The 13,791-nt window shown below is 41.1% G+C and overlaps 1 long non-coding RNA gene across 1 annotated transcript; it reads left to right on the plus strand.

The window, feature by feature from the left end:
- Positions 1–7,602: 7,602 nt before the first annotated feature.
- LOC120323233 lies at positions 7,603–8,662 on the plus strand. The gene is made up of 2 exons (XR_005563524.1): positions 7,603–7,704; positions 8,488–8,662. It is a non-coding gene; the product is annotated as an uncharacterized LOC120323233 (long non-coding RNA).
- Positions 8,663–13,791: the final 5,129 nt, after the last annotated feature.

Consider the following 13,791-nt stretch of genomic DNA (forward strand, 5'->3'; position numbering starts at 1 on the left):
ACTTAAGCAGAGCTACCATTTGATCCAAAAAATCTTCATTTTCTTCAAATACATGTGTCCTTACTATAAAAAGTAACCTTTTCTCCTTTATTACATATTCAAGACATCAGTAAAACTCAGTATCTAGCACAGTACTCCAATTAAGCTCCAAATCAGTAAAACGTATTTAATTCTCCCTTTAAACACACACATTTAATGACTGTTCTTTCTGTACACAAATGAAATCAATTCTTATGGTGTTTTAGAGAGCTAGTTGCTTTTTTGTGGTGTGGGGGGTTTTTGTGGGGGTTTTTTTAGTGCTTTTTTTTTTTAATGCAATTATAAGAGTAAAACCATTACTGGAAAAGCAAGTATCACTGTGAAGTGCAGAAAAGCTACAAAATAATAACAGAGACTGCTACGTGGCCAAACTTGTTTTAATTGTCTGAAGAGAGAAAAATACAGATGTAAACAACAGAATAGCTCTAAAAAGGTTTTCAAATACCAAAAAGGTAGCCTTTCAGGACCAATGAGTTCAAACTCTCTAAAAGGTAAGAGTCACTGGGGGCAGACTCTCAATACACTGCCTTTAATTTTGACAGTATCTTGTTAAGCTTATAGCCTGACATTGTGCCTTCTATAGTACAGTTTTCAAACTTTTAATTTCTACCTCAGGTTGAACTATGAAACGGCACCTGATATTTCACAATGCTACTCATGAAATTATTTTTTAAAAATCTAACTACAACTTTTTATGGTTTCATTAATATTCTCATCTGGTTAATAACAAAAGACAAAATTAATAAAGCATGCATCTTTTTCTCAAAATAACAATAATCAAGAAAATACACTACACAGATATCTAGTTCATCTTCTCAATTCCATTCTTTTCAGATAAGAGATTATAATAATAGCATTGATACACACCAGAGTGTTCAGTGCTGAGCCTTCACTAGCAATGAGAGAGATCCATGCGGTCAATGGATGGAGAGGAAGAAAATTTTCTAGTACTGTGTACTTTAATGTATGTTCTAGACTATAAGTTTTGAAAGCCTAATATTGTTCTTAAGAAGAAGGGCTGCTCATATGGTGAATAATAATTGGAGGGAAGGGAGGAAATAACCTCAAAAAAGCCTCACCCAGTGCAATCACATATCCTCCTCCCACCTATCTTTCTCATACTGAAGAGGAAAAAAAAATCTACTTGGTAGTACCACAAGCCACATGTGGAAGTTTTCTAAGTGTACCCAAAATACCAAGTGATAGGCTACCTGAAAAAGCCATCTATCAAAGCAGCTTCCACAGGTTAAATGAGCAGGAATCTGATATTCTAAGTTCTGCTCATGGCTCAGCCATCGACTCACCTTGACCCTGGGGAAATCACCTGGAACAAATGAGCAAAACACTCTGCAACAGCTCACAGCACAGCTTGTGGAAGCCCAGGAAGAATCAATTTTCAGAAATTCATATGGGCAAAGGCACTTAGGAAACTAGGCCAAAAGAAAGCACAGCAGCAGCACCATCATGTGTGCTAATTCTGATTGTAGAAAGAGGACAAGTCCATTAAGAAGGAGTTTCAGCTCTTCTATGTCATCACCTTCCATGTACCTCCAGATGTCAGTTTACTTCTATTATGTAAAAAGATATCAAAACCATAAAGGGTCAGAGCCCTCTTGCCTAATCGACATACAAATTAACTCATGCCTCTGATATACACTTTGTCCTTGCATCCTCTCCCTAACAGTCTGGTCCTTCCAAAAAAGAACAAGCATAAACTGAAGTTCTACTTTAAACAGTGGGGAGCCTCTTAAATAATTTACTTCATACTTCCAGACCCAAGTTCACAGGCATTGCTTAGTGACCGACACTACTGGGAACAGACACAGGGGAGCCTCACCACCTTCAGAAGGATACACTTCCAGAACACCACAGAGGTCCGTACAGGCAGCTGAGTGTAATCTCTCACCCAGGAGGGGAGAAGACACCCCAGGCAAGTGACTGGGTGTCTCGCAGTCTGTGCCATAACCACTCTGCCTCAGAAAGCTATCGGGAACTCAGTCATGCAGCGGCTCGTTGGCAAACCCCATTTGCCTGCCTGCCTGCCTGCCTTCCTATGGGCCAAATGGGCAACAAGCAATTTTGCCCCAACACCAGCTCCTACTTTCCATAACCACTGCAATTCAAGGCCACCACAGGACAAAGAGCATCACTGTACACAAAGAGAACCAAGCGCTACCAAAGGAGCTCTGCCACCCTTTTTGTACTGAGGGGTGGAAGGGAATGAAAGCCAGCAGGAGTCATGTATGAGGAAAGCAGGGAAATCCCACAAGTGAAATGAACCTACTTTCCAGTACCTTCCCTATAAAAAGTCACACAAGGCTGGAAGTGACATGATCTGCAGCAGCAGTTGCCAAGCCCTCAGTTACCTGTGACAATGTTCTGCAGGTTTGGGCAGCTCAGGAGGTTTGGGCAGCAGGAGCAGTCACAGACCCTCTCTCTGTGAAGGCTTTCCACACTGCACAGCAGCAGCACTGGCAGGGAAAAGCAGGTCACATGCAGCTGATCACCCTCAGAGAACACAGAAGCTATGAACTGAGTGGGAATCACCCAGACCCCTTTTCTGTCCTCTCCTCCCCAGTTCAACACCACAACTGCATTTATAGCCTTCTCCTACCTGCTCTCACTCACAGATAATTGCAACTTAAGTTCTCAACGAAGGCTCAGCAGCCAGAGCAAATCAAATGCATGTCCAAGTTTGCTGCCCTTTACATGAGAGTCATGCCTCATACAAATGACCAGCACACAGCTATTTCTACATACACTGTGTGTTGGCCTTCAGTATGTTAACCCATTGCATACATCCCTAAGTGTGTGTACAAAATTTCTGTGCCAACAAGTGCCCTCTACTTCTCTCATTCAGGGTCTTCTACTCAAAGAAAAAATACTGAGGTAGCATTCACCCCTCCCCTTTTCTCTGTTCTTCAGTTCTACAATCTTTTTACCTCCTTCTACTTCTGAGAGGAGAAGGTAGGGTACTTACAGCCTCTACACAAAAATGCATAACTCTGAAAGCAAGCCTCAAAATTACAAGGGAACATAAATGCTGCACCCTCTGGGGAGGTCAAAACTTTGAAGCTGCCTCATTTTTCTCACTGTCACAAGTTGCATGTGAAGTTTATTTCACAAGCAGACCTTGGTAGACCACTCCTCTCCTCCTGTTAGACCTCTACTCTGAGTTGCTGCACCTGTAAACTGGGAACAACAAATGGTAAGACAAAGTTATCAGGTATGTAGCGCCACACTGGAATCCTGCACGACAAAACTGAAAAGCTCAGGTCAACGGTTTTGAAATTTCCACCTTAGTAAATTTACTCTCAACAGAAAAGGTCTGTTCCCACTGTGGTTTAGTCCAAACACTAGTCAGTGTGTTGAAGCCATCAAGCTGCCCAAACAGATTCAACAGGTCTGTAATGAGCCAGTACATATCTGTGCAACTACAGAACACTGAGGGCTGAACCAAACTGAGGTACAGGGTACAGCCTCTTCAGAAAGGCAGATAAGTATCAGGGAAACCTGCCAGCTGCATTGTCCATTGATGGCATTGCAGGTGGCACCTGATGGCAACAGAGAAAAGAGCCCAGGGGATTTACTAGGTGTTACAGCTACAGATAAGACAGACTCAAGGACAAGGCTCTAGTTCTGTCAAGAGTTTTAAAGCTATTAGTTTAAATAGATGCTCATCATCACTAAACTGAATGAGACATCTGAGAGTGACCAGCAGCTTTTTAAGCAAAGGTAAGAGATGAATTTTACAATAGTTATTATACAGATCCTACTTCAATTTAGCATCCACAAGGTATATGAACTCTGTTCCTCTGCTATTTGTACAGCCCCGTTGCTAATGGTAAACATAGCAGATAAACAACAGTTCATGATCCTTCCCTCGCAAAAAAAAACCAACAACAACAAAAAAATCTATCTTCTTTCTATGTACTTGACAAAAGAAAAAAAGAACAAGCTCCAAGAAGTGATACTCCATTTTGCTGTTTTCTTTAGGCTTACTACATATTAGACATACAGATTAAATCTGTCTTTACAAAGCCCTTAGAAATAGCTGCATTCCTTAAAAGTCAGATGCATGGAAAACTTTCTCCTCTCCCCACTTCTGTGAATGGCATCTTGTGGTGATATAACACATTTATTCTTAACTTTAATGGACAGGCACACCAACTTGTTCCAGCTGAAAATACATTACCTAACACTGTACAGTGAAGAAGCCTGAAAAATGACATCTGCAGGAACAAAGCATAGAAAAAGCCTGCCTTTGTACAGAACAAGCTCCTCAGGGCTGAATAGGTAAGAGTGATGCACTGTTCACACACTTTTATATCAGGGGAAATTGATGGCATTTGGTTGACCTGGAGTACCAGTCAATCAGAAGTCAGGAGAGAAAAAGCAGAGGGAGAGGGGGAGAAATTAATCTTGAGCTGCAGCAGTCATTTGCAGGGAGAATTAAGGCTGAGAATATGGTCTGATCTTTTGGGGACGCCTGCCACAAGCTGGCTTGGGGCAGTGCAGTGGGCCATCTTCTAGTGCATGACACAGAAATCTTTCCTTCTTAAAGGGAGAGGCAGCAGCTCGTAGGCAAAGCATCAACATGTGCACAGGTGTGCAAGAAAAACAGAACAGGACTGGCCTCCGGGTCAGATCTGGCCCATTTGCTAACACAGGGGAACCTCTGAATTACATCTCTAGCTCATTCCTGTGTTTTTAATGCTGTTCCTATCTCTGATTACAATATTAATTTTTAAAGATGTACGTATTAATACCTGCCAAATTACAACTCAGACTTAAAGATAACCTTCCAGAGAGAAAAAATTGTTGTCAGATCTCTGCTGTATTATCTGGAGTTGTGTGCTTCATTATGAACCCCTGTCACATGCACCATGACTACACATTCAAGGTTGAAAGGTGCAGAAAGAAGAGACAACAAATCACAAGAACAAAAGAAAAAGCTGTTAAGCATCTGCTCAGTGTGCTTCCCCTTGCCCTCCCTCACCATGATAGTTTGTTGCTTTTGAACAATTTATGAAGACCTGCAAAACCCCTACTAGACAGGCAGCTGAATACCATGGCAGTAAGTCAGATACCAGAGGCTGAAATCCACTGAAATCTAATGACTGATCACCGCCAACTCCAGTAAGCCTTGGATCAAGCCCAACCTCCAAGTCTCATTAAACTCATCTTTATATAAAAATCAATAGCCCTTTTGCCTCCTCCTTCAGCTGGGAGGGAAACAACAGAAGCACTTCTACAATCAGAATTACATCTTATATGTAATAAAGAGTAAAGAGCTCCACAATGAAATTAATCAAAGTGAAGGAGTTATAATAGGCTTAAAAACGGGAGCACATTAATAACCGCTCCCTTGTGGTAAACAGAGCTGGTAATCAAGCACAGGTCCAGCAGAACCAATTCATCGCTGAAGCAGAATTAGCTCTGTAGAGACATGAATGAGCAAGTGATTGGCCTGGACAGTCACAGGCAAGGGTGGAAAGGGAGGAAATTCAATTCATCCATCAAAAAATCTCACGGGAAGAAAAAGACACTCTTAGAAAAGAGATCACATTTGTCAGTCATTTCAGAGCAAAGATCAGGTTTCTCTGTCCGCCATCAAGACATTTTGCACTGACAGCACCTACCATGGCAAGAATGATATGATGGTCCCCAAAAGCAATCCCTTCTCACTATGACTCCAGGTCTAGAACAGGATCCCAGTCTCTAGTTGGAATGACTTTGATTCTTCAGAGCAACCCATTTGTGAAGACCAGTTGATAGGTGTCCAGTCTTCCTCTTCTGTTCTGTGACAATAACATATTCTGACAGTCTTTGCTGCCTTTGTCTTGGGTCCAGTAATTTGCCCAGAGAAAACACACTCTTCTACTGATCTTTCTTTTGTCAGCTTAGTAGCCTGTGATATCCTGATGCTCTTTGAAATTTAACAGAAAAAGCAAAACAAATGAGTTTTCATCTCTAAGTTATAATTTGTCACTGAAATGTTTTCAGAATCTTCGAGCTAAAGTACTGAAATGGGAGAGAAGAAAACAAACCAGTACTGGCTATATACAGCTTTTCACTAGATGTTCTGGTTATATAGGAACATGCAAAACCTTCCCCTTTCTCCATCATCCCACAGGTATTCAAAATATGAACTCGAAATCCTGACTGTACTTACCTTAAGAAGCCCCTTGGAGACAGCTGCCTTCCTTTCACAGACAGATAAGAGGTCTGATAGACAAGCTGGTTTATCGGAGTCAATCAGCAAGTCTGCAGCTCAGCATTGAACTGCATGAGATTGACTATTGCTTTTATGTGTCTACCAGTTTTAGCATTTTAAAATTCATTTGAGGAAAAAAAGTTGAATGAGAAGAAAGGAAAGCCATACCACTATGGAAGGAAAAAAGTCCACACAGTAGAGGCTAAAAAAACCCTACTGCATTGGCTGGAGTCTTTACAGCAAGGCCTTTTGTGCACTCTTTAACCAGCTCCAGGACACAAGACTTGAAGTGACAATATACCCACACTGACAAAAAAGAGTAGAATGGCTAGATAAGCACTCCCTCACAATGGCTGACCTTCCATATGAATGACAAACTACCAGGAGGAATGGTAGCTGGAACCCCAAAGGTCTGTAAACTTGAACAACAGTGGAATTACTCAGTGAGTTCAGGGGAAAAAAAAACACACTCCAAAACCCAATGAGTTAACTCCCAGCTCCAAAACCTTTGATTTTACATACACAATCTCCTATTTCAAAAAGTCCTTTTTTCATTTAAGATATGTTCCTTCTATTTTTTCTTCAAGTTTTATCACACCATGCTGACAAAATTCACCCTTCCTCACCATTACTGCACTAAGCACTTAGCTGTCCAAGCAAACACACTGAACTTCTTCCAAGCACATTGTGAAGTCTTTGCAAATAGACCCTGCTTGTCGAACAGGAGAGGCAGGTTCTGAAGCTGGGTCTTCTACACACAATTACCATCACACTCCACTAAATACATGTAAGCTACCAGCAGGAGAACCTCACAAACTGAGCATCATGCTTCAAAGTAAAATATCTCTGGTTGCAAACGCTGCACAACCTCAAGGTACACTCTCTGCAACAAAGTCAGTTGTTGCTCTAAGGACTATGCTTGGGATTCAAATCGTGCAAACATCTCTATCCAAATTGAGCCACTGAACTGTTGGATGCAGTCAGTCTCACAGGGACATCTCCATTCCTTGTACAGCCAAAGAAAAGAAACAGCAACTCCAATACAGCTGGTTAAGGAAAATTCCCTGTTTGACCATTCCGGAGCCACTCTGGCAGTTGCACTCCCACCACTCCAGACTTTCACTGCTGGGACTGAAGCCCCTTCACGCTTGGCAGCTCCAGTGACTTCAGATGAGTGCCTCATTTGACTCCCTACACACCAGACAACTGTGCCCATATACTGTAAGGGTGTCTTCCTGCTGAGTCCTTGGCTCCTGCTGTGTCCCTGATTGCATCACAAAGAGCATGGGACCTTTGGCACCTCCAGGGTCCACACCAGGTCACGTGGGGCTCCCACCATTTCCCCCCACCCAGGGCACAACCTGCAGCTCACACTGCACTGCACACCCAGCTACTGGCACTAAATGTACTCCTCAACATAGCCCATCTTGAGGAAAGCCCTATTTGAGGTGGGATCAATCTCCCTTTGGTTTCCCCTATCCCCTGCAGAAAGAAACCCTAAATTACTAGTTAGATGTTTAATTCTTAGACAGCTATAGTTACACAGAATTAACATAAGCTGAAGCTTTTACACTTTCTTGACGAGAAAAAAAAATTGCTCCACAGCTACGGCAATCCCTGTTAAGTCAAGCATTTCCTTTGCTAGAACAGCAACTTCTTCATTTGAAAAAAAAAAAAACAAAAATCCTGGATAATAGGCAAAATACAGTTTTAGGCTCTAAAGAGAAAATTATTTTGGTCTCAATAACCCTCCTCCCCCTAATGCAGTTTTCAGACTTAGAGCCAGGACATTAAAAAAAGGTCTGAGGCAATTCTAAATACGATGTAAAGCATGGAGTTTTCTTGATCTTCAGAGATTTTACTTATTACCTGAATTGCCTTATTTGCCTGATTCCCATAATGAAGGTTTTCAAAACACCACTTTGTTCTTAAGTGATAAAAAAAAGCAATGACTATAAACAAAATCCTCAAGTGTTGTTTCACCTACTGACTAAGATTAGATGCCAATTTAGATCACAGAAAGCTGTAACACTTCAATTTCTGTGTACTATGATATTTTTACTAGGTTGCAAAGATTACCTACATAATTCTATCTTCATTTTTTAAAGCATAAAACTATCTTCTGTCGTATTTATGTGATGCCTTGAACAAAGCTTTTCTCAACTAAGCTACTGGAGCTTGTTCACACTACACTTTGTCTTGCTTCTGTCATTTTTATGTTGCCCTTTCAGCACAGCTGAGAAGATCATACAGTGTCCCAATTCAAATGCATGACTGTGATCCCTGAAGAAGGGTTTCCACGAAACAGGGTCAAACAGAACAGAAAGCACATGAGAATTATACTGCTGCCTTGTTTCTGCACACAGGACAGAAAAATAAAGGCAAATAAATTTATCCAAGAAAAAATATCTCCAGGTAATTGTCAGTTTGAAGACATTATCATATTTTATGACAGTACTGGCTTCAGGCCTCAAAAAGAAGTAAAAGACTCTTTGAACAAGATACAGGGAAAAGACTATCTTTGACAAGAAATCAGCACAGGAATGTGCCTGAAGTGCTAACATACAGTGCCCATGCAGACATAGCATTTTTATAGATCAAGTTTTTTAAATGGAAACAGTACTTCTAAAGCTCAGTCTTTCATGGCTAGAAATAAACGGTCTCTATTGGGAAACCCTTATAGAAATGAATTAAAAAATCAGAAGCCCGGATTGGAGAGAATAGCTTTGCTATGGGAGGGAGAAGGAGGGGGAAAGATGGAAAAGCCATAGTCTTTTAACATCTTTCCTGCTCTCCAAAAAACTATGTAACTACATTGACTTTAGCATAAGCATGTATTTTTTACACAAAAATAGGGACCAAGAAACTCGTATGTAAGGCATGAACTCTCTGACACCAGCACCCCTTTGCAATATCAACAAACTTTCTTCAGTTGGCAGCACCTGCCACCGCAAGTCCCAGACCCTTGCTATAATCTACTCTGTAGGCATTATGGAGACAACCTTCCCCCCCCCCCCGAGATACACAGCTGATAAAAAAGAATCATTTACCTCCCTTGCCTATAAGGCCTCATGATTGTTTATACAGCACTGCCAGCATCTTCAGAAGGATGCTGCAACAGCATTCAGATGCTCTCCAGATAGCCACAGAGAATCAATGCTTATGCGCCCTGAGGAAAGTCAGTGACAAGTAAATTCCTAAATCCCAAAGTTTTGTAAAAATCCTGTCCGTAAAAATCAATCAAGAAATTGTATTCTATTAGTTCATGGATTCAAGCTTTCTTTGAGCAACAAATAGCACAGGGAAGGCAGGAGCTTGCCAGCTACACTGAGGTGAGTTTTCCCGGTAGAGATGTCTTGCCTCAATCTTAAAAAAAAAAAAAAAAAAAAAAAAAATAATCTACTTTTTTTTGCATTTGCTGGAGCCACAAGGTGCTGTAGCTGTATTTACAGAGTAGTTGGGGGCTGTGGAGCAAAAATGCTTTTGGCTTAGGTGCTTAAACATAGCAGTGCTCTAGAGAAATACTGTGGCGAACATCAAACATCATCTGCTGGCACAGACACTTTCTCTTCTCTGCTGCATCGCTTCTGACACTGCCTATATCACTGTCGTATCCAAGTGCCTCCCAGCAGTGCACTAAGTGCTGCAGCTCATATCTGATGCTCAGTTTATTCTCTCTCCTCCCTGAGGGAGAATCATATGCACAGCAGTATGCATTGTTTTGAGAGTACAACTTTTAAACAGGAGCAAACAGCTTCTACAGGAAGCTGAAAGCATATGTCCTGAATGAAAGGTGCTCAGATACATTATGCTTAACAAAAGTTCACAGACTAGGACCAATATCCTCCTCTCCCTTCCATTAACAGTCTCTTCTGCAAAGAATGGCTTTATCCCTTTGGAACAATGTTCTACTGAACCAAATGTTCTACTGAACCAAAAGCCAAATCATGGAACCATTTAGACTGGAAAAGATCTCTAAGATCATCAAGCCCAACCATTAACCCAGCACTGCCATGTCTACATGTTTTTAAAATACTTCCAGGGATGGTGACTCAAGTACTTCCCTGGGCATCAACCACTCAAACACTGTCCCACAATCAAAGGTTTTACAACACGTACTGGTGATGAAGTACACCATGACTGTACAACCAAATCATTCATTGATGCTTGAAAAGTGAATTTGGAATCCCTGAATAAGAGGAACTATCAGTTTATTACCCAACACAGCATATCAGCCTTTGCTTCCTCTCTGTTTTGCAGGCTCCCTCATTTTCATGTCACCTGCACCAAAAGCTTATACTCTCCTTGAACTAGAACAATGCCTTCCAGTTCCTTAGCAATACTCCTCACACTAATTTGGCTTCCTCAGCTGTGCACATCTTTATCATTACATCCTGTTCCTGAAACAGGCCTGCCTAGAATATTTGATAAAATCTGAATGAAATTGCCTGAATAGTAATGTTATTAGGAAAATGCCATATGTCATGGGAATGATACAGTAAAGTTTCCTTCATAGCTTGTGTGCTTGACGGACAGAAAGCACTTCCTCCTAATAAATGAGCAAAACCAGATTAAACAATTCCAATAACACTAGAACAAAGAATTAGATTTTCCAATGCAGAACTTTTGCATTGGAAAAGAATGGTCTCCAGAGGTGGTTCAGGGTTTTGTTATTGTGTTTTGACAAGTCATCAAAATCTACAGCCCGTAATAATAAGAATTCTTGTTCACAGACCAGAATTTTTTCTGTACTGAGAAATAGAAAAAAAAAAAACCAAGAACAATTAAAAAAAGAATTCTACAGAGATGGCATTAAAAACAAACCAATCAGTTCTGCTCAAAAAGAGTTCTCCTATAATTCCCCAGGGGACCTACAAACAGCAACCAATAAAAGAGTTCCAAACTCTCCACCTGTTGATGTAGCTTTCTTCTCCATGAAGAATTAGAGTCCACACTAGCAGCAGAAAATAAAAGCTGCAAGAAAAGAGACAACAGCATCCCCATAGTCTTAATACTATTTCAGATTTTCAACAATAAAAAGTCTTACAAGAGCCAGAAAGTCACATTTGAGTCCCATATGTAGGTCAGAGACAAACTGTTCTTTCTAAAATAAATTAGCAATTAAAATTTAGAGATTTGATATAACTTCACACAAAGAAGTTTCCAGAGAAGCACATCTGCCATCTCTGCTGTGCTGGTGGACTGAGATGCTGTGAGTGCTAGAAGCACTGTCAGCACAGGAACCTAGAGATCCTGAAGGTCCAGAGCTCAGCCCCCAAGCTGTTAAGTCCAAAGTCACTGAACAAGTTCTGGTGACAAGCAGATGTTTTAAACTGTAGGGGTCCAGCATGAATAACCATTTGATTTCCACGGATGAAAAAACAAGTCCAAGGTACGTAGCATGTTGCTCTTACCACAGTGGTCTTCTCTAGAATGAGCATCTCCAAGTCTTGGCTGAGGACTTTCTCGAGGACTGAGGTAGGTGAAAGTGTCAGCCAACACAAACAGGGCAGCGAAAAGGATGAAGATATAAATATGCAAGGAAAAAAGACTCTTCTTGGATTCTGATGAATGCACTATAAAAATGGGATCGAGGTACACTCAAAAACACTACAAGCAAACAGAATAATTCCATGGGGAAATTTGTATCCTGAGTTAGAATTCTTCAACCTGTACTCACTTTGAGCTGTCTGACTGTCTGTCTCTTCTATCTATCACAGAGCCAGGTTGATTTTAAGAAATGGTTAACACACAGGTGTAATATCCCTATGTAAATAACAGAAGTACTTTTCTTGTAAGAAATATTCCCAAACCTCTGCAAAACGCTACCACAGAATTTACATATATCTTTTAGTTCTGATGGCATGACAATCCACTTTGAATTGGCTCCCATGGTAACCGCAACATTAACGTCCCCTGAGAGTCATCTCACACAAACACACACACACACAGAGGATTGGAAGGGACATGTCTTTAGCTTTGCAGTTGAAGAGACAGAACACAAACTTGATTCAATGCAGGGAGTCTCCCTGCAACCGTACCCTCCTTTCAGCTAACAGGGTTCAGAAACACACCCTTTCCTTCCCTTAGGAAAGGAATTCAGCTCTCAAGTCATCTCCAACACTAGAGCATGCACTTCTCGTTAGGAACTGACCCTTGATACCTTCTTCCCTCACACCTGATACAGCCTAACTGCATCATATGTACTTAAATCATTTCACTAGCAGCTTTTTGTTCCTCAGCAAGACCCAGTCTTGTAATTTCTCTGGTTTAGTTGGTGGAAGCCCAAGAAAGCCAAGAAACAAAGCTCTTAGTCAACTGGAGTTAGCTACTCTAGAGAGACACTGCCATGAAGTCAGCCCAGAGATGCAGCCCAGGGAAAAGTCCCCTCGCCTCCTTCCTTTGCCATACAGATGGCTCCAACACTCCTGAAAGCAAAGGCATCCCTTGCTCACCCATATCTCATCCAATTCCCCTTTCCAAGGCCATGCCTTTCAACTCCCTCACTAATGATTTTCCTTAACTGGCCAGCCTAAGCTGCTGCAGGACACTACAATATCATGCTCCCACAGCATCCCACCTTGAATTAGGAACACGGGAGTGAAATGCACCTCTCCTACTTCATCGCTTTGAGAAGAGGAGCAGTAATGACCAGACTGCAAGCAGTGAGGTGTCACTTACTGTTCCACCACATCGCTGTGCTGTTCACTGCCACACACAAAAACAAGTCCATGTCTTTCTCGTTTCCACCTGCTAGCAACTGAATTTCATGCAGAACTTGGTCTAACTCAGAGGTTCCCCAGAAAGGGAGCTGATTTAAAAACAAAACAACACACCAAAGTTAGACTGTCAATATGTTTCTGACCTCTAGTTTGCTGTGGCGTACAAACTATGAAAGGCATCACAGATTTTTAATAGAAAAATATCACTTTATGTAAGGTATATTTATCATCTTGTTCATGGAATACCCCTTAAAAATTTAGATAAACAGAACTAGAAGAGGCACTTTCACAAGATCTCACTGACAGACATAACTCCATCAGCATCCTCCTTTCCAGCCTGCTATAATATATTAGTATCAGAATCTGCAAACTCAGTCTCTACCAAGACAGAAAGAGGCAGGAAAGTAGTGTGAGTGAGACCTATAGCAATGAGAAGGAAATGTTTTTTAGGAGAAAGACCAGAAAGTGATGGTTCACTCTTTGCCCCAAAAGTTTGTGCCTCTTGGCAAACCAAACTCTTTTGTTCATCTTCCAAACATATTTTGGCTGAGCTTTCAACTTCTAAAAAAGAGGTAGGAAATAGCAAATTAATTATAGTATCATGAAAGTGATAGTAAGCTAGAAGTTTATACAGCTTTTGTTTAAGGCTTTTGTTGAAAATAAGGGGGCTTTGGGCCAATGGCTTAGATTCTAAAGTTCTGCTTAACATTTCTAGAACTTCAATTACTTGTAGATAACAAGCAATGCACACTATCTAATGAAAATTACTATGAACACTACTCTTCCTTTGGGAAGTATCTCCAAGTAAATGTG

Source organism: Pipra filicauda, unplaced genomic scaffold, assembly GCF_003945595.2.
Source record: "Pipra filicauda isolate LSUMZ 115617 unplaced genomic scaffold, ASM394559v2 scaffold217_size2002032_pilon, whole genome shotgun sequence".
Classification (NCBI taxonomy): Eukaryota; Metazoa; Chordata; class Aves; order Passeriformes; family Pipridae; genus Pipra; species Pipra filicauda.